At 40.5% G+C, this 18,705-nt stretch overlaps 1 long non-coding RNA gene across 1 annotated transcript; it reads right to left on the bottom strand.

Moving 5' to 3' along the window:
* Window positions 1-6,767: 6,767 nt before the first annotated feature.
* On the bottom strand, window positions 6,768-14,776 carry LOC133045278 (uncharacterized). Its single transcript, XR_009690164.1, has 3 exons — window positions 14,764-14,776; window positions 11,235-11,330; window positions 6,768-6,930 (listed from the first exon to the last, which is right to left on the bottom strand). It is a non-coding gene; the product is annotated as an uncharacterized LOC133045278 (long non-coding RNA).
* Window positions 14,777-18,705: the final 3,929 nt, after the last annotated feature.

Raw genomic sequence — 18,705 nt, 5'->3', positions numbered from 1 at the left:
CCCCCAACACAAATGGTCCTCAATGTCAGGCACGTCAGAACCAATTGGCAAAATGCCCAAATGGCACTTTGCGCTCAAACGAGAAGTTAGCCTGGGTGCCCACCTGGACTTACCAGGTCTTGGAGCTCTTCAATTCGTCCAGGCGCACGTTTCCGTTCCACCGAGGAAAAGCGTACGTTGACAGCCAGTGCCGGGCAGAGGAGAAACAGGGAGGATTCCCCGAAACAATGGTTTCAGCAGCTGCTAGAATCCCGACGCACCCCCCACCGTCCCGGTCCCCACTAAAATCTTCCTCTCAAGGCCAGGTAGCCTCGAGCAGCAGTTCCTCACAGCCATCCCGGAGCGTCGTCCTGGCGGCTCTACGCGAGGGAAACCCCAGAAGCCAGGTATCGCGAGAGCATAGGAGTCCCACAGAAGGAGCCAAAAACCGAGAGTGGGGCCCAGCTGCTCGCCACTCTAAAGCCAAAGAAGAGGCGAGCTGGTGGAAAGGAAAGTTTGCTTTATCTCAGAGGACAACAGCCTGGGGGCAGGGGACTCCTGACAAAGGCCAACTCCTCCACACTGACAATCAGTGAGCAAGAGCTTTTATGGAGGGGGTAGGGATGGGGCTACATGCAGAAATAGCACAGTCGGCTCTGGCAGTCATGAAATTGGTGCTGCAATAGTCTGGTCAGTGTCATCTTGATTGGATTAGGTAGTTAATCTTCGGTTCCAGAGTCAGTTTGTTCCCATTTCTTTGAGGCCAGGTCTCAGAATTGTGGCAGCTTATGTCATGGCTACAGTCTGGTCATCACGTAGTTAACCTCTTCCACCTGGTGGGGGTTTCAGTATCTACAAGACAGCTCATAGGATATGGCTCAGAATGTTGTAGAAACCCTTGAGGAGGAACTAAAGGTCCTTGCTGCTGCTGCTGCTGCTGCTAAGTCGCTTCAGTCGTGTCCGACTCTGTGCGACCCCACAGACAGCAGCCCACCAGGCTCCCCTGTCCCTGGGATTCTCCAGGCAAGAACACTGGAGTGGGTTGCCATTTCCCTCTCCAAAGCATGAAAGTGAAAAGTGAAAGTGAAGTCGCTCAGTTGCATCTGACTCGCAGCGACCCCATGGACTGCATGGCTCCTCTGTCCATGGGATTGCAGGGAAGAGTCCTGGAGTGGGTTGCCATTGCCTGCTCCAAAAGGTCCCTGACTATGCTTAATAACTATAAACTAATATTAGTCTTGTTGGACTGTTTCTGCATTTTCTCACTGCTCTGATTAAACTTATTCTTCAACTAAAGTTTTTCCACAAAAGGCAGGCTGAGGACATGGGGGAGCAAAAGGATCATAGTGTCCTGCTCCATTCACTATGCCTGTCCAATTTTTACAGCAGAATTATGCTAGGTATACAGAGTAAATGAGAGAACTTTTCTTTTTTAATACTTCACAACGGTTTAAAATAGTAATTATCTGTTACTTACAGGTTTTGCAGAATCACCCATAAAGTAACCTTATTGCCTTTTGGAAAGTGTTGATATTTACCTGCTTTACACAATCTACTATAGTTCATGATCTAAACAAATTTTATCTTTTCGAGACAGTATTTTTTTTAGATTATCATTTATTTCACCTGGATTTTCTAACTTTGAATGTTGCCAAGTAGAAAGGTAGACCAAAAATACAAACGAAACAAAATGCTTCAAATAAATGGATTGCTGAGCATTTCCTTACTTGGACTAAAGATGACATTGCTTCTTTCTCTTTCCCCCTTTCAGTGGGGGAAAAAAAAATTTAGATAATACTTGGAGGAGCTATGATTCAAACCACATTTCTGTATTAAGCAATTTATAGAGCAAAACAATCCAGTTTCAAATGTCTTGCTCAATACTAAACTGTGTTCTAATTGTTTACGAGACAAATCCATATATGCAAATTATGTAGTTTCTCAAATTTTAGATGAAAATTTAACCATTTAATAATGAAATGGTTGAAACATGAAACAATGAAAAGATGTTTGAAAATATGTGCAGATGTTGAGCTTCCTGATAAATGATGACCACTGCTTTAGAGATGTGGTCATGAACCCCAAGAGTACATGGTGGGTGGTCCTGCAGTTGATGTGGCAGGCCCCAGAGCTGCTGCAGGACAACCAGAAAGAACAAGTGTTGATGTCGTGACTGTTCGTACAGTGGTCTCTATAGTGTCTATCCACTCTCAGCTGCAGGGCCGAGACCACTCAAGCCAATCCCATCTGCTCTGCTGTTAATACTGGACTGAAGCAAAGCAAATCATCCCAGGGTATTTGTATGTAACTTTTACAGATTTGCATTGCTGGACCTCTGCCCAGGTTTTGAATTATATTCTTGTGTGTGTACCTCTAGGGTTCTAAATAATTTTTGAACAGCCCCACCAGCAGAGTTCAGCATTGGGCTTTACTAGAGGTGTCTCTTGCTTCTTTGGGAAAGGACAGGACAATTTCCTAGTCCCCGCCTGGCTCAGGCACAGGCTTCAGAGGCAACAACTCCAGATAGATAAGAATAGGGGCATCTGGTTTCAAGCATTATCTAGATAAGAGAGGGGCTTTAATCTAGGTTTTTAGAGGTGGGGTTCTGGGGTTCTAAAACATGTTTCAGTTGCCTCTAAGATAAAGTGTGTTTTCTTGGGAGAAGGTTTATTGCTTACTGGATTCTCCAAGGAGTCCATGAATTAAAAAGTGTTAATGTTATTAGTGAGGGTTGTCCAGAGATACAGACCAATAGCAGATAGATAGATAGATAGATAGAGGAATTGGCTCATGCAATTATTTAGGCTAATAAATTCCACTTGTCTGATGACTGCAAGCTGGCGATCCAAGAAAGCCAGAGGTATAATTCAGTCCAAATCCAAAGGCCCTAGAATCAGGTGAGTCAATGCTATTAATCCTAGTCTGAGAGCAGGAGATGAAATGTCATGTCCCAGCTCAATCAGTGAGGCCGGGGGAAAATATGAGGGAGCAACAAATTTCTCCTTCCTCTGCCTTTTGTTCTCAACAGATTGGATGATCCCTAACCACTTGGGGAGGGCGGTCCACTGTAGTGAGCCCACTGATTCAAACGTTAAGCTCATCCAGAAATACCCTCAAAGACACACCCACAAACAATGACTAACCTGGGCACCCATGGTTCAGTCATATTGACACATAAAATTAACCATCACAGTTAAGAACCTTGGTAGAGGTATCGTAGACATCATTTTCCTTGAGTTCAGGCAAAAGTGCAGAAGCAGTAATCCAAGGCTCGAGAGAACCAGGAGAGTAGACCCAGGTTTGTACTGCAGGCAAGAAACAGGAGAAGGAAATGGCAACCCACTCCAGTATTCTTGCCTGGAAAAATCCCATGGACAGAAGAGCCTGGCAGGCTATAGTTCATAGGGTCGCAAAAAATTGGACATGACTGAGCGACTTCACTTCTTCTTCTCCTGGCAGTGGTTCTCAATCTTGATTGCTCATTAGGGCCACTGGGAACTTAAAGAAGTCCAGAGAGATGGCCTATGAGTTGAATAAGACTGCACTGAATCCAGGTTGGAGGTGTTTGTGTTTCTGTGACTTAAGGATTCTCAAGAGATCCTTGAGCAAATTCACCCAGAGAGGTCAAGTTCCTGCCTTCAGCTCTATAGCCCCACAAGATCAGATCATAGTTTCTCAAGAAAAAAATATTCTTCCCTGGTGGCTCAAGTGGTAAAGAATCTGCCTGCAGTGCAGGAGATCCAAGTTTGATCCCTGGGTTGGTAAGACCCTCTGGAGAAGGAAATGGCAACCCACTCCAGTATTCTTGCCTGAAGAATCCCGTGGACAGAGGAGCCTAGCAGGCTACAGTCCACGGGGTTGCAAAGAGTCAGATGTGACTGAGCGACTAATACTTCCCACTTCCCTAGAAGTAGATAGAGCCAGACAATTTATACTTCTAAAGGAAATTACTTAGGAGAATAATTACTTGTGGTGCATTAAAATTCAATGTTTTTTATCAGAGATATCAAAGTCTTACCTGCTTAGGATCTAAGGGACATTAGAAGTACTCATAATACTCTTGAATGGTATTTAGAAAGACTTAAATCTTTCCTGCTGAATAGTCTCTTTTGGTGTTGAAGCTTAATATAAATGCCCAGGACTTTTACCTATTCCCCAAGAAGAAGTTCACACAGTCTAATAAAAGTTTATAACCTTCTAACCTTCTATTTTCTGGATGGTGAATGGTGAAAAGTCGCTCAGTCGTGTCCAACTCTTTGTGACCCCATGGACTGTAGCCTACCAGGCTCTTCCTCCATGGGATTTTCCAGGCAAGAATACTGGAGCAACTATATGAAACTGGAAAATTTGGGATGAATTTTCTGGATATTCATCCCAAATTTTCCAGTTTCATTTCATCCCATTAATTCCAGTGAAGTGAAATTTGCTCAGTCGTGTCTGACTCTTTGCGACCCCATGAGCTATACAGTCCATGGAATTCTCTAGGCCAGAATACTGTAGTGGGTAGCCATTCCCTTCTCCAGGGGATCGTCCCAGCCCAGGGATTGAATCCAGGTCTCTCATATTGCAGGCGGATTCTTTACCAACTGAACTATCAGGGAAGCCTAATTAATTCCAGTGGCAACCACTTATATCATATTATCTCAACAAATCACTCATCAGTGTATTATTTCAGAGAGAATTCATTCCGAGCAAAAGCATTTATTTCCAAGATTTCCATTCTTTTTGCAGTGTGTGAAAAATGATCATTGTAATTAGGCATAGACACTATTTAATTTTGATTAGTGATCTACAAAGTAAACTGTAGAAACATGAAATATTCAAATCAGGACACAGTCTGAATATAAGGCATGTGAGCAATATACTTTGGTAAAATATTTAAAAGGGGTTTATTGCTTAGCTATTTTTAGCATTTATCTTAATAATTTAAAACCCTATTTTTTAAAAACATTAAATAATGCTTCCTGCAAACTCCCCTTTGGTTTGAAGGTAAGTAGGCTTTAACCTTTTTTTGCAGATGCTAATGAAAGCCTGAAATTAACCACCCCATTCTACACTCTCTGCAGTTTTCTCCTTGCTCCCCAATATATATTTTACATCTCTTGAGTTTTGATCATTCTTGTGTAATGTATCAACTAAATTCTGCATTTTTTAAGAGAAGAAATATCAGACAAGACAAGCCTATGGTGAAAAGTTCATCAAGCAATTGAATTTAATGTAGCAATTTGTCTGCCTCTTAGTTCTGATTGGATAAACACCAGTTTCTGATGACCAGTTTAGGAACTCAATGATGGTGGGTGCACACCTAGGAAGCATGAGGCCCCTACATCCCAGAGTGACTGGCTCTTCATCTCAAAGTTCTGGATGCTTGAGGCACTAGAGAGCAGTTCTTCGTCTAAGCTGTCTTTACCACTGGGAAATAAATAAACAGAAAAGTCTCTGACTTCAGAGCCATCTGTGTAGCCTGGGTTCACATCCCCTTTCTGTCACCTAGAACCCTGTCACCCTCATGAAGGTCACAAACTATGTGAAGTTCAGTTTCCCATTGGCAAAATGTGATTACTAATATCTACCTCTGAGGATTTTATGTGTATTATGTAATATATCTGGCTGGGGGAGAGGGAGGCAGTCAATAAATGGAAATGATCCTCACTGCACATTCCCAGAGTCTATTAGCATCACTGCATTTTCTTTCAGCAGAGAAAAATTTACTAAAATCCATTAAGGAATACTTACTTTTATGTAACTGTATCTTCTAACATTTTCTAGACCAATAACAAATATTTATTGAGTGTCTACATTGTACCAGGGATGAGGTTTGGTACTGAGGACAGAGCAGTGAACAGGGCCCACCCCAGCTTGCTGTTCCTGCATTTTACAGGTAACTAAGTGCATCCATCCACTTTGTCCATCTTTGGTGGTTTCAGCAAGAAGTCTAATAAACCCTCCTTGACTGGAAAAAAAACATACAAAAGCGATTATTCCTCTTAGGAATTTATTGAATGCTAACTGTAATAAGCATTTGCATCTGTTTTAAAATTTTTTATTGAGTTATAATTTAAATACCATACAATTTACTTGCTTTACTTGCATAATTCAGTGATTTTTGGTATATTTAGACAGTTGTGCAACTATCACCACAGTCATAGAGGTTTGTTTTTTTTTTTAATTTGGGCTTTTTTTTTTTTTATTTGGGCTTTTATTTTTTGGCCATGGGACACATGGGATCTTAGTTACCCAACCAGAGGTAGAATTTGCACCCCCTACATTGGAAGGGCAGAATCTTCACTGCTGGACCACCCGGGAAGTCTCAGCATTTGTACTTTAATTCACAATAATCCTATGAGACAAGTTCTATCGTCATTGCCATTTCACAGAGAAGGAAACCAAGGCACAAAGAGATAAGTGAAATGTTAACATCACGGCACGAACATGTGGCTGACCCTGGACCATGGATCCCGGCAGGCCAGCTGCAGAGCCCAGGCTCTTAGCCCCATGCTCCCTGCATCACACAGACGGAGTAGAGCTGGAAGCAGTCTCATCTTCTCCAGGACACACAGCACATGTATACACCTTGAGCCCTGTGCCATGGATGCAGTCTGGACAAATATCCATAGGCTCTGGGAAGAAAGAAGACCCAGAAAAATTCTTTCCATCAGGTGGTTCTAGATCTAAAATTCTCAACGAGGAGGGAAAGGTAGGCAAAGGTTCACCCTTATACCTCCTGGAGAAGGGTTAAATATGCCAAGAGGACTCACCCTGAGATGTGCCAGATTATCCTGAAAACTTGTATTTCCTTCCCAGGGGAAGGGACTTGTATTAACAAAAAGTGGATTGAATGAGTGTTTCTTTACTGGGGACATCGGGAGACAGAAGTAGGGGGGCCTCCCCTTAGTGGGCTTCATACACAAATTGTGGCTCTGCAGTTGATGGGCTGGGGGTTGTTTGAAGCTGTGGACCAAACAAGAAAGGAAGAATTGCATCAGGATTAATAATCATAGATCCATAACCCAGGCTGTAGATGGCTTCACCATGGCCAAACTCCCAATTCCACAAAGCTATCTAAGCTGGTCAGCGGTCCTCTTGGGGCCTGGCCAGAAAGCTCTGTCCAGAGAAGAGTTCCACACAGAGTAGTGAACTTGTTTCTTTTTTTTTAAAGCTTTTATTGAATTTGTTACAATACTGCTTCTGTCTTATGGTTTTTGTTTGTTTGGTTTTTTTTCTTTTTTGGTTGCAAGACATGTGGGATCTTAGCTCCCCAACCAAGGATCAAACCTGGGCCCCCTGCATTGAAAGGTGAAGTCTTAACCACTGGACTGCCAGGAAAGTTCCCTGGATCCATTTCTTAATGGAGTTTGTATGATGCATCCAGAGTGAATCAGCACTACAAGAGGCAAAGCAAAAAGTGGAGAGACACAAAGCCATGGTAGGAGGAACCATGACATGGAGAGACATTAGCTCTTAGCCCAGGAGCAGCAGAAGAGACTGCTGAGACACACTTTACCATGGAACAGTGGATCACCATGCAAGCAGTGATGCCCAAGGTGGGGTCTGCAAGATGATCCATTGTGACATTAGAAGAAAATAGTAGAACTCTTATTTGCACTTATTTATCTCATTGCTTCTTCATTTCTATTTTTGCATACATTAAAAATATATATATTGGGGACATGCTCTATTTTTTTGACCACTGAAGGATCAAAAGTGGTTGGAAGCCACTGCAAAAAGCAGTTGATGAGCTTCTTCTGGGTGAGCCACCAGAATGATTTTATATACGGAAAATGCTCCAATTTGCCATGAGGCCCAGACCTAGGACGGCTGTCTATACCTACCTCTCTCCCTGTACTTCCTTAAAGACCCACTGATAAAGTATCCCAAGGGATCTCTGGAAGAGCCCAACCAAGAGACAGTATCCAGTTTTGGTCTATGGTTTCATGAGGGCGACAGCCATGTATGAGGCTGAGGCTAGGGAGATCAGAGTTTCAACCACAGGAGGAATTCAAACGGTTCCAGGGAGAAGGTGTGAGGTGTCCCTGGACACCATAAGGGAAATGAGAAATTTGGAATTGCAGCTATCTTCCTATTGGCCTTCATTAAAAGTTGCATCTTTTCTATCAATCATTCTCTTTTAGATGTACACCTCTGAAACAGTTAACTTGAGTGTGTTACATTGAACTTTTTGGGTAGCTACACAGTGCAGCTCCCTCAGAACCATTTAACATCAAACATTAAAAAAACAAAAGGAAATTTCAAGGCAAGATCTCTAAAGGTCATCAAGCTTTCATAAATTCTCATCAAATTTTCTACCTACCCTGTAGGTCTAGCAGCTGGAAAACTTTTCCAATAGAGAAAAATACAGAAAAAGCTGTAATAAAGAAATGAGACGAAATCGACTTAAGAAACAGAAATAGAAGCAATTTCCAATGCAGAATATTAGAAGGATTTCAGTGATCTTATCCCATATCACAAGCAAAAATAAAACAATCACAAATATAAAGTAATGTGGTATTTTACATATACTATGTTCTAAATTCCATAATTATTGCTGCTAATGGTTGAATTCATGAGCAGGGTAACATAGATCAATGGTGATTAGCCATCCTTTCCATAGTCTATACTTGTGAAAACTTGGCTGTTACTTCATAAATGACGTTTCTTGCAAAAGGAGAAAGTATTTTCATAAATAATTTCAATAGTCTTTCACCTATGAATACCATCCCTCTTTGTAGATTCCATTTGTCCCATCTAAAAATGTCTTAAAATGTTAACATACTATAAGTTGTTATTACAGTATTTATGATGCCTTTGCTCCAGAAGACCCATTCAACTACCAAAAAGTTCAGTCATGTTGCTGCCAAAATACCTCTAAGCTCTGGTTATGTGTCCATTTCTATCTAGCAAAGCAGATGAACACAAAGAGAAATTAATCATGGTCTCTGGGCTAAAGGAACTTGCACTCTAGCAGGCGGGACAAAACATGCACATAAATAATTATGATACAAGAGTAACTATGTGATAAGGCTATAAAAATAACATACATAAAAAGTGGAAGGTGGAAAAAAGACAACCTCTTTAACAAGTGGTGCTGAGAAAACTGGTCAACCACTTGTAAAAGAATGAAACCAGAACACCTTCTAACACCATACACAAAAATAAACTCAAAATGGATTAAAGATCTAAATGTAAGACCAGAAACTATAAAACTCCTAGAGGAGAACATAGGCAAAACGCTCTCCGACATAAATCACAGCAGGATTCTCTATGACCCACCTCCCAGGATATTGGAAATAAAAGCAAAAATAAACAAATGGGACCTAATTAAACTTAAAGGCTTTTGCACCACAAAGGAAACTATAAGCAAGGTGAAAAGACAGCCCTCAGAATGGGAGAAAATAATAGCAAACGAAGCAACAGACAAAGGATTAATCTCAAAAATATACAAGCAACTCCTGCAGCTCAATTCCAGAAAAATAAATGACCCAATCAAAAAATGGGCCAAAGAACTAAACAGACATTTCTCCAAAGAAGACATACAGATGGCTAACAAACACATGGAAAGATGCTCAACATCACTCATTATCAGAGAAATGCAAATCAAAACCACAACGAGGTACCATTACATGCCAATCAGGATGGCTGCTATCCAAAAGTCTACAAGCAATAAGTGCTGGAGAGGGTGTGGAGAAAAGGGAACCCTCTTACACTGTTGGTGGGAATGCAAACTAGTATAGCCACTATGGAGAACAGTGTGGAGATTCCTTAAAAAACTGGAAATAGAACTGCCATATGACCCAGCAATACCACTCCTTGGCATACACACCGAGGAAACTAGATCTGAAAGAGACACGTGCACCCCAATGTTCATCGCAGCACTGTTTATAATAGCCAGGACATGGAAGCAACCTAGATGCCCATCAGCAGACGAATGGATAAGGAAGCTGTGGTACATATACACCATGGAATATTACTCAGCCATTAAAAAGAATTCATTTGAATCAGTTCTAATGAGATGGATGAAACTGGAGCCCATTATACAGAGTGAAGTAAGCCAGAAAGATAAAGACCAATACAGTATACTAACGCATATATATGGAATTTAAAAGATGGTAACGATAACCCTATATGCAAAACAGAAAAAGAGACACAGATGTACAGAACAGACTTTTGGACTCTGTGGGAGAAGGCGAGGGTGGGATGTTCTGAGAGAACAGCATTGAAACAAGTATACTATCAAGGGTGAAACAGACCACTAGTCCAGGTTGGACGCATGAGACAAGTACTCAGGGCTGGTGCACTGGGAAAACCCAGAGGGATGGGATGGGGAGGGAGGCGGGAGTGGGGATCAGGATGTGGAATACATGTAAATCCATGGCTGATTCATGTCAATGTATGGCAAAAACCACTACCATATTGTAAAGTAATTAGTCTCCAACTAATAAAAATAAATGAGGAAAAAAAAAAGTAGAAGGATGTCAGAAAGATAGCACTCACTTCCAGAGTAGGGGGGAGGGGTAGCATGAGATTTACAGAGAAAGGTGTACTTGATCCAGGCATTAAGGGACAAGGTATGGCTTAAGCTGAACGAGGGGGAAGCAGAGGAGAGGGAGCAGGAGGGGAGTAGAGGTATTCGAGCTTGGCCGGGGGGAGGGCTGGGTAGGGCGTGAGGGTAGAAAGAAGAGGAACCAAAAAAATCACACCTTCTAAAACAAAGAATGGAAAAACTTGGAGTCCAGTTAAAAAGCAAGTTATGGGATAAAGTTAGCTCCAAAGTAACTGGAGACAAGTATAGAAGTAGGTAATAAAGAAGGATAGGTAATAAAGGTTGGTTGGTTGGTTGGTTAAAAGGATATGGTTTAAAGCGTCTTCTCTAAGTCCTGGGTGTTCATTGGAAGGACTGATGCTGAAGCTGAAACTCCAATACTTTGGCCACCTCATGTGAAGAACGGACTCACTGGAAAAGACCCTGATGCTGGGAGGGGTTGGGGGCAGGAGGAGAAGGGGACGACAGAGGATGAGATGGCTGGGTGGCATCACTGACTCGATGGGCATGAGTTTGAGTAAACTCCAGGAGTTGGTGATGGACAGGGAGGCCTGGCGTGCTGTATCAGATTCATGGGGTCACAAAGAGTCAGACATGACTGAGCGACTTAGCTGAACTGAACTTACCTTTATCTGTTTCCTTCTTCCAGCCTTGAGTGTCCTCACTACACTTTAGAAACCCATAGACTACTGGGTTTGTTTATTTGTTTACTTACTAGACTCTTCCCAGATCAGGAGCTCCGAGGGCAGGGCTGGTGTCATTTCCCTCTTTGTAGCCACAAAGTCCAACATGGAGCTTGGCGTGTAGATGTCTATGGGATGAATGAATGCCAGGCTGTTGGAACCATCTCTGTATAGCAATCATATGGTTATGTTCAAGATTTTGTTATTAATGACCAAGTCTAAATGTTCACAAAGGAGGAAAACAGGACAATGGGCTCAGCAAGCCAGCTGGACCGTCAGACTGCCCTGGGTTGGAGTCTACCTCTGCCATTTCCTCAATCTGAGTGACTTTACACACTTTTCTGACAAACATACATTACCTTCATTTGTAAAACAATCATAACACTTACCTCCCAGCATTATGGCGAGGATTAAATAAGCTCATGTGTGTTGGACCCTTAGCACATTGCCTGGGACCTAGTAAGTGCTTAATTTATATAAGTTATCTTGCTATTTAACATTAAATATAGTTTGTCAATGACACTTGTAAAGTTGCTCAATATGTCAGCATGACATTGGTTTTATGTTCAAAGCACAGAGGCTGGATAATAACAGCACTTAATTTTAATTCTAAAATGGTACCACCATGATTCTCTCTCTGGTGGGCATATTTTTTTTTAATTTCTTTTTTATTTTGACATATTACACACACAAAGAAGAATGAAAAAGGACACAAACATACATTGTAATGTATAATTATGTAGTAAATATGCTTGTAACCAATGTCCAAGATTTAAAATGAAATATTGGTTGCTCCTCTGAAGTCCGCAGTGTGACACTTCCTATTCAAAGAGGCGACCACTGCCCTGATTATTCTGGTGGGAGGTCCTGTCCCAACTCTCCTAGCTTCCTTATAGTTTTATTCCCTATGAAATGTGCTTTCTCTTGTTTTTCAATTTTATATCAATTAAAAATAAACTGTATGCATTCTTACGTGCCTTGCTCTTTTGATCAGTATTGTGTTTATAAGATTCTTCCTCCCCGCCAGAAACCCTCTATTTTCTCCTTTTACATTGCTGTAGAATTGCAATGTGCTAATGGGTGAACCACAATTCAGTCATTCACTTAATGTTTATGGCCATTTTACTGTTAATGGACATTTGGTTCATTTACAGTTGAAGATCATTATCAAAATTCTGCTTGGAACACTCTTATACATCTCCTGAGACACAGTTGTGTGCATTTCTCTAGGGGTATATCCAGGAGTATGAGTGCTATATTGCGAAGTATGTGTAGCTCCAATTTTGCCGGAAAGGGTAAACTGTTTTCCAAAGTAATTGTACTAATTTCTACTCCTACCAACAGTGTATGAGAGCTCTCCACATCCCAGCCAACATTTGTTATTATCAGAGTTTTAATTTTGCTCCTCCTGTGTGTGCCCTAGGATCTCGGCTTGTACTTTCCAATTATTAATGAACTTGAGCATCTTGGCATATTCTTATTCTTTGTTTAGATTTCCTTTCTTTGTGAAGTGCTTATTCAAGACTTTTGCTAATTTTTTTCATTGGGTTGTCTGCCTTTTTCTAACTGATTTGTGGATACAAATCTATGTTGATTATATGTTGCAGATGTCATTTCCTTCTGTGGCTTGTAATTTCACACTATTTGTGGTGCCTTTTCATGAATTTGATTAAGCACTTTTAAATGTTTGTTCTCACACTTAAGTTTATAACCCACACGAAGCTGATTTTTGTGTGTGGTGTGAGGAAGGGGTCCAGTTTGATTCTTTTCATGTCTGTGCTGTGCTCAGGCACTCAGCCGTGTCTGACTCTTTGTGACCCCTGCCTGCCAGCTAGGCTCTTCTGTCCATGAGATTCTCCAGGCAAGAATACTGGAGTGGTTGCCATTTCTTCTTCTAGGAGATCTTCCCGACCCAGGGACTGAACCCACATCTCCTGTGTCTCCTGCATTGCAGGCAGATTCTTTACCCGCTGAGCCATCATAGAAGCCTTCTTTTCACATTTAGATACTGTTATACCAGCATTATTTTTTGTTGTTGTTGTTGATCAACTTTGGCTCCTTTTTATTCAGGAAGCATATGCTAATTCATTTTATACATTTTTTTTTTACATTCCAGAAATAAGTGAAAATAGCAGTTTTAAATATGTTACAAAGTTGGCTTTGGGGGCTAAAGAAGCTTTTCGAGAGAGGACCAGCCAACTGACCTTTTCATCAAAGCACCAATGTATCTTCAGTCTTTTACCAAGCTCTACCACAGGTGTGGCCACCTTGGATATGTTGTACATCCAAGCCACGTGAAAGCTGTTAACGGAGAGTTGCTGCGAGTCTCTCTGCAAGGCACCAAGAACAGACAGTTCCAGCTTCCTTTCTTCAGACTGAATCAAAATTTTGGAAACTTTTCAATTGCTCTCTCAAGTAGTGCTCTCTCAGTGTGAAGACTGCTGCTGCTGCTAAGTCGCTTCAGTCGTGTCCGACTCTGTGCGACCCCTTAGACGGCAGCCCACCAGGCTCCGCAGTCCCTGGGATTCTCCAGGCAAGAACACTGGAGTGGGCTGCCATTTCCTTCTCCAATGCATGAAAGTGAAAAGTGAAAGTGAAGTCGCTCAGTCGTGTCCGACTCTTCGTGACCCCATGAACTGCAGCCCACCAGGCTCCTCTGTCCATGGGATTTTCCAGGCAAGAGTACTGGAGTGGGGTGCCATTGCCTTCTCCATATACCAGCATTATTTAACAAGAAGACCATCATTTCCCCAATTGTTCTGGACTACCTCCTTTGTCACAAATCATATCAGTTTATGCCTGAGTCTGTTTGGGGTATCCTTATTCTTTTTCAGGAGTCTCTTTATCTGCAACAATTCCACACAGTCATGCCAGATATTTGGCAGAAGAAATCCTCTTTCCTCATAACTCTTCTTTCAGTGTGCCTTGAGTATTCTTGGGGATTTTTTATTTCTTTAAAAGTTTAATATCAGCTGGCTAAAATGAAAATCAGTCTCTTGGGGTTTTAATTGGGATTTCATTGAATATTGAGACTGATTTGGGAAAAATTTAAATCCTTACTATGTCAACTCTTTCAATCCAAGTAGATGGCATATCACTCCATTTAGTTAGCTCTTCCTTCCTTTCTCCCAATAAAGTTTTGTAATTTTTCTTATAGAGTACTTGTATGTTTTTTGCTAGATTTTTCACTAATGTAAGAGTCTGGGTTCTTTTTACTGTATGTTATCAAATCATTTACAGTATCTTTTATTTACTAGACCTTTTCTGTTTTTCAGATATAATACCAAGCACTTCAAATATATTATGTATTGTAATAAAACAATCTTGTTAGCTCCTCCTACTATTACGCTCATTTTACTTTTGAACATGATGCTCAAAAAGGTTATATATATCACTCAAGGTCTCACAGTTAGTAAGTATCCAAGCCAGAATTTGGAAGGCTTGTCTGATTCCCAAGTCATGCTGTGCTACTACCTCAGTGGGAGATGTGCCCTAAGGGAACTGAATGCATTTCAGATACGCTTTGATGGGTAAGAAAGATCAAGGAGCTGGGATACTTACCACAGAGGATGGAAGAAGTGGAGGGATCCCAAGCACTCAGGAAACTGAAATAAGATGTTGAGATGAGCAATGATGGGAGTCACATAAAGTAAGGAGGTGCTGAAGACAAACATCACTCAAGCTGCCATTTTTCTTCCGGCAAAGAGAAGTCAATCAGTTAGCTTAGGAGCTCCTGGGTATCAGGTTTGCTTCAGTGGCATCAATCCTGGACACACAGAAGCCATATCAGCAGTCTATGTTACCCACTTGCTATTTTTAAACTGAATTTTATTACCCAATTTTCCAGTCTCTTTCAACTGGTACCTTTCATTTGGATTTTCATCTTGGCATATGCACTTCCCCTAATTCTTACAGCTGTTTGCTCAAGCCAATTTTGAGGCTAATTTTGGGAGGACTCATCTATATTGAATACACAGGATATATGAGAACATGCCTCTCATATAGAAGATTTTTATGAACAAAAATTCTTTGATATAGTTCCTAACCATCAATCTGCATTTTTAAAATGTAGTTAACAGTACCACTGGCCAGGAACTCTAAGAAGCAGAATGACAGCACAGATGGTCCAAGAGTCTTAATGTCTAATGCTACACTTTAAAATGACGCTGTTTCATGGTGTTGATCTGCCTGCCTTTTGAATTCTTCAGAAAATGCATGTTGGATTGTAGTTGATTTTGAAGAGCAATAGCTGTATAAGGTGAACCACAGTTAAATGCAGCTTTGGAATAATTGGCCTTCCTCCATTGTTCAGTTCATAATAGCTGCAATAGCTCAGACTGCTAAAATAGATCTAATTATGTAGAAAAATATTAAAGGAACAGCAAGTATTTCCTCAGTTACCATACCTTGCCTAGAAAGTAAGCAAGGATTTTTTTTTTCTTTTAGCTTATGACTGTACATAAATTTAAGGTCGAGTAAAATGCAGAAACCAGAAAAAAAATATAGAAGAAAACCCTCACTTAGCAAAAGTTCAGACAATCCTGAAAATTACAAAAGTAAAATGGGGATAATGGGGATGTGGAAAGATTATAAAAAGTAAGAGGCATGATTTAAGAACTTTGATGCAAATTTAATACTACAAATTTGTTTCTGAAAAAACTATAGTACACATTTGCACATGTGTCTAGTATAAATACACAAAATTTTAAATAAAAGTAAATTGGTAAATGAATAAAGGATTCATATATTTGATGTGTATTTTATCTCATGGTAGATGTATGTTATCTGAGATAAATGCTAATTGTTCAGTCTCTCAGTCGAGTCTGACTCTTTGGGACCTCATGGACTTCCATGTACTTCCAGGCTTGCCTGTACGTCACTATCTCCCAGAGTTTGCTCAAACTCCTGTCATTGAGTCGGTGATGCCATCCAATCATCTCATCCTCTGTCGTCACCTCCTCCTGCCTTCAATCTTTCCCAGTGTCAGGGTCTTTTCTAATGAGTCAGCTCTTCGCATCAGGTGGCCAGAGTATTGGAGCTTCAGCTTCAGCATCAGTCCTTCCAATGAATATTCAGGGTTGATTTCATAATGTCAGAAATTTGAAGATTAATGTGTTTTGTAAATTACTTAATCATTTCAAAGTACATTAAGTTTTTTTTCTTCCATTTTGCCCCAATTTTAGCATCTCCTTTTGTGAACCATTTCTGATTGTTACATTCCTATTTCCCCTATTTGGGGAAATTTTTAAGATTCTTTTGATTGTCCTTCCCATAGTTCATTAACTTTAAGCTAGACCCAACTTATGATATATTTTTAATTTTTTAAAAATAGTTAGGAAATTAGGAAGACACTTTCTTAGAAAATTATGTTGTTTGCAGTTGTTAGGTTCCCAGGCCAGTTCATAAAAACAAAACAAAACCATTTCTTGCAAATTGTTGCTGGAGCTTAACTCCAATAATACTTCAGAGTCTATACACCATTTCTTACAATTATACCATGGGAAATAAATTCCGTTTAAAGTTGAGGTATCAGAAAAGCACTTTATTTCCCTACTGCAGTGGGACTTGGACTTCCTCTTCAACTGTCCCTTCTACCTTCTGAGGCCTGACAATGGGGAGACCCTCTCTAACCCAGGACACTCAGGGGGGCTTCTACAAACTAGTGTAGGGGCTCTGGCCACAGGACTAATGGTGGGGTGCTGGGAAATATGCAAAATGAGGTAGGCCTTGGGCGGAAGTTTAGGGGAATAGGAACAGGTTAGGGATCAAGGCTTTCTTTCAGTATTCTGATTGAGCCCGGGTTTTGCCTTCTACTGTCAGTGTTCTGTTTCTAATCCTGTTCACAAATAGTGGTGCACCAGTCTCTCTTTTCCTTTCCACTTTCTGTTGCCTCTACCCAAGACAGTATTCCTCCCTGACCGAAATATGAACAAGATCAGTCTGCCGGCTTTCTTCCTTTAAGCCTTTGTCCAAGGACATGAGTCTCTTGAGGACTTAAGGGTTTTGACCATTGAAGGTGCTGGGAAACACATGAGTGACAAGGTGATTCCCTCTTTCTGTCCTCTATTTCCCCCTAGAACATGCAAAGGAATATCAGGTTTGCAAATACATGTTAATAATGAGTCTTTTACTTCTATTTATTTATTTATTTTTGGCTGCCTGCACAGCATGCAGGATCCTTCTTGTGCGACCAGAGATCAAACCTGTACCCCCTGAAACATGAGTCTTAACCACTGGACCAGCAGGGAAGTCCCTACATGTTAATGATGAGTCTTGAACATAAAGGCTCAAGTCAGAGTTATCCCATCTCATGGGGTCTGAAAGAAAAGCTTTCTGGGATCTTTTTTTCACTGAAGAAGCTAATAACTGCCCCCTTACAGGAAAGTATGGAGGATGAATTAGGGTTACGTGGGTCAAAGTACTCAGCACAGCGTATAGAACATCTTTAATAAAAGATCACTTCTTTTCCCCTTATGGGCCTTTCGAAGTTTGGTCAGAGGAGGGAAGCAGCTATTTTTGCAAAACCAACAAACACTTAGCAGCTCTAATTTGAAAATTAACATACCAGTATGTATTCTGCAAATCCTGTTAACAGAGGTTGTCAAATAGTGGGTCCACTGAATTAATTACACTTGACATCTTTAACAAATAAGCACAGATGGCAATTTGTAGTCAATGGTAATCTCAGATCAAACTATCTTAGCATCAGATTTGACTTACTATGAATTAATATTCTCAGTTTGGGGTTTTCTTTTGTGTAGAAATATTTGCTCACAAGCTCTCTGAACACAAAGAAACCCAAAAAACTAAAATGTAATTTTTGCAGTTGACAATAGAACAAAAGTAAGCTAAATTTTGCCATAAAGGGTATTGTTTTAGGGATAAAGTTCATAATATGGGGAAAATTATAATATAAATGATCTTGTCAAGTCATATTTTTCATGCCATTACTCTTTGTTTTATGTTGTAGCAGAAAAAAAATGTAGCTAATAGTTTTCAAGGCAGTTCTCATGGGAGTTAGAAATTCTGGTTTGGACATTCTGAGTACATCAGGTTTTCTTCACTGGAAAATGGAAAATCATCTCAAGGGGGTATCATAAAAAAGAACTGGGAATGAGATGAAAGGGAACAAATAAAAATGGGACAAGGTATTCATGCCAGGTCGTCTTGGGTTTGACCAAGGTATTCATGCCAGCTCACCTCTCACTAGCTACATGATGGTGACCAATTTAAGCTTTGCAAACCTTAATTTCTTATCTGTAAAGGAAGAGTAATATATGAATTGTAGGTTATCATGCGGATTAAGTAAAGCAATCCAAATACCTTTAGCTCAGTTTCTGACACGTAGTAGATGCTTAACAATGTTAATCCCCAACACCCTCCCTTTCCAGATAAAGAAATATAGAAACATGTGCAGAGTATCTTAATTAATAGGAAAATATTTATGCAATGTTTACTATGTGCCAGGGTCTGTCTTAAACACTTTAAAAATATTAATTCTCA

Source organism: Dama dama, chromosome 23, assembly GCF_033118175.1.
Source record: "Dama dama isolate Ldn47 chromosome 23, ASM3311817v1, whole genome shotgun sequence".
NCBI classification, from domain to species: domain Eukaryota; kingdom Metazoa; phylum Chordata; class Mammalia; order Artiodactyla; family Cervidae; genus Dama; species Dama dama.
The sequence above is the reverse complement of the archived record's forward strand: the minus strand, read 5'-3'. Positions and strand labels throughout refer to the sequence as shown.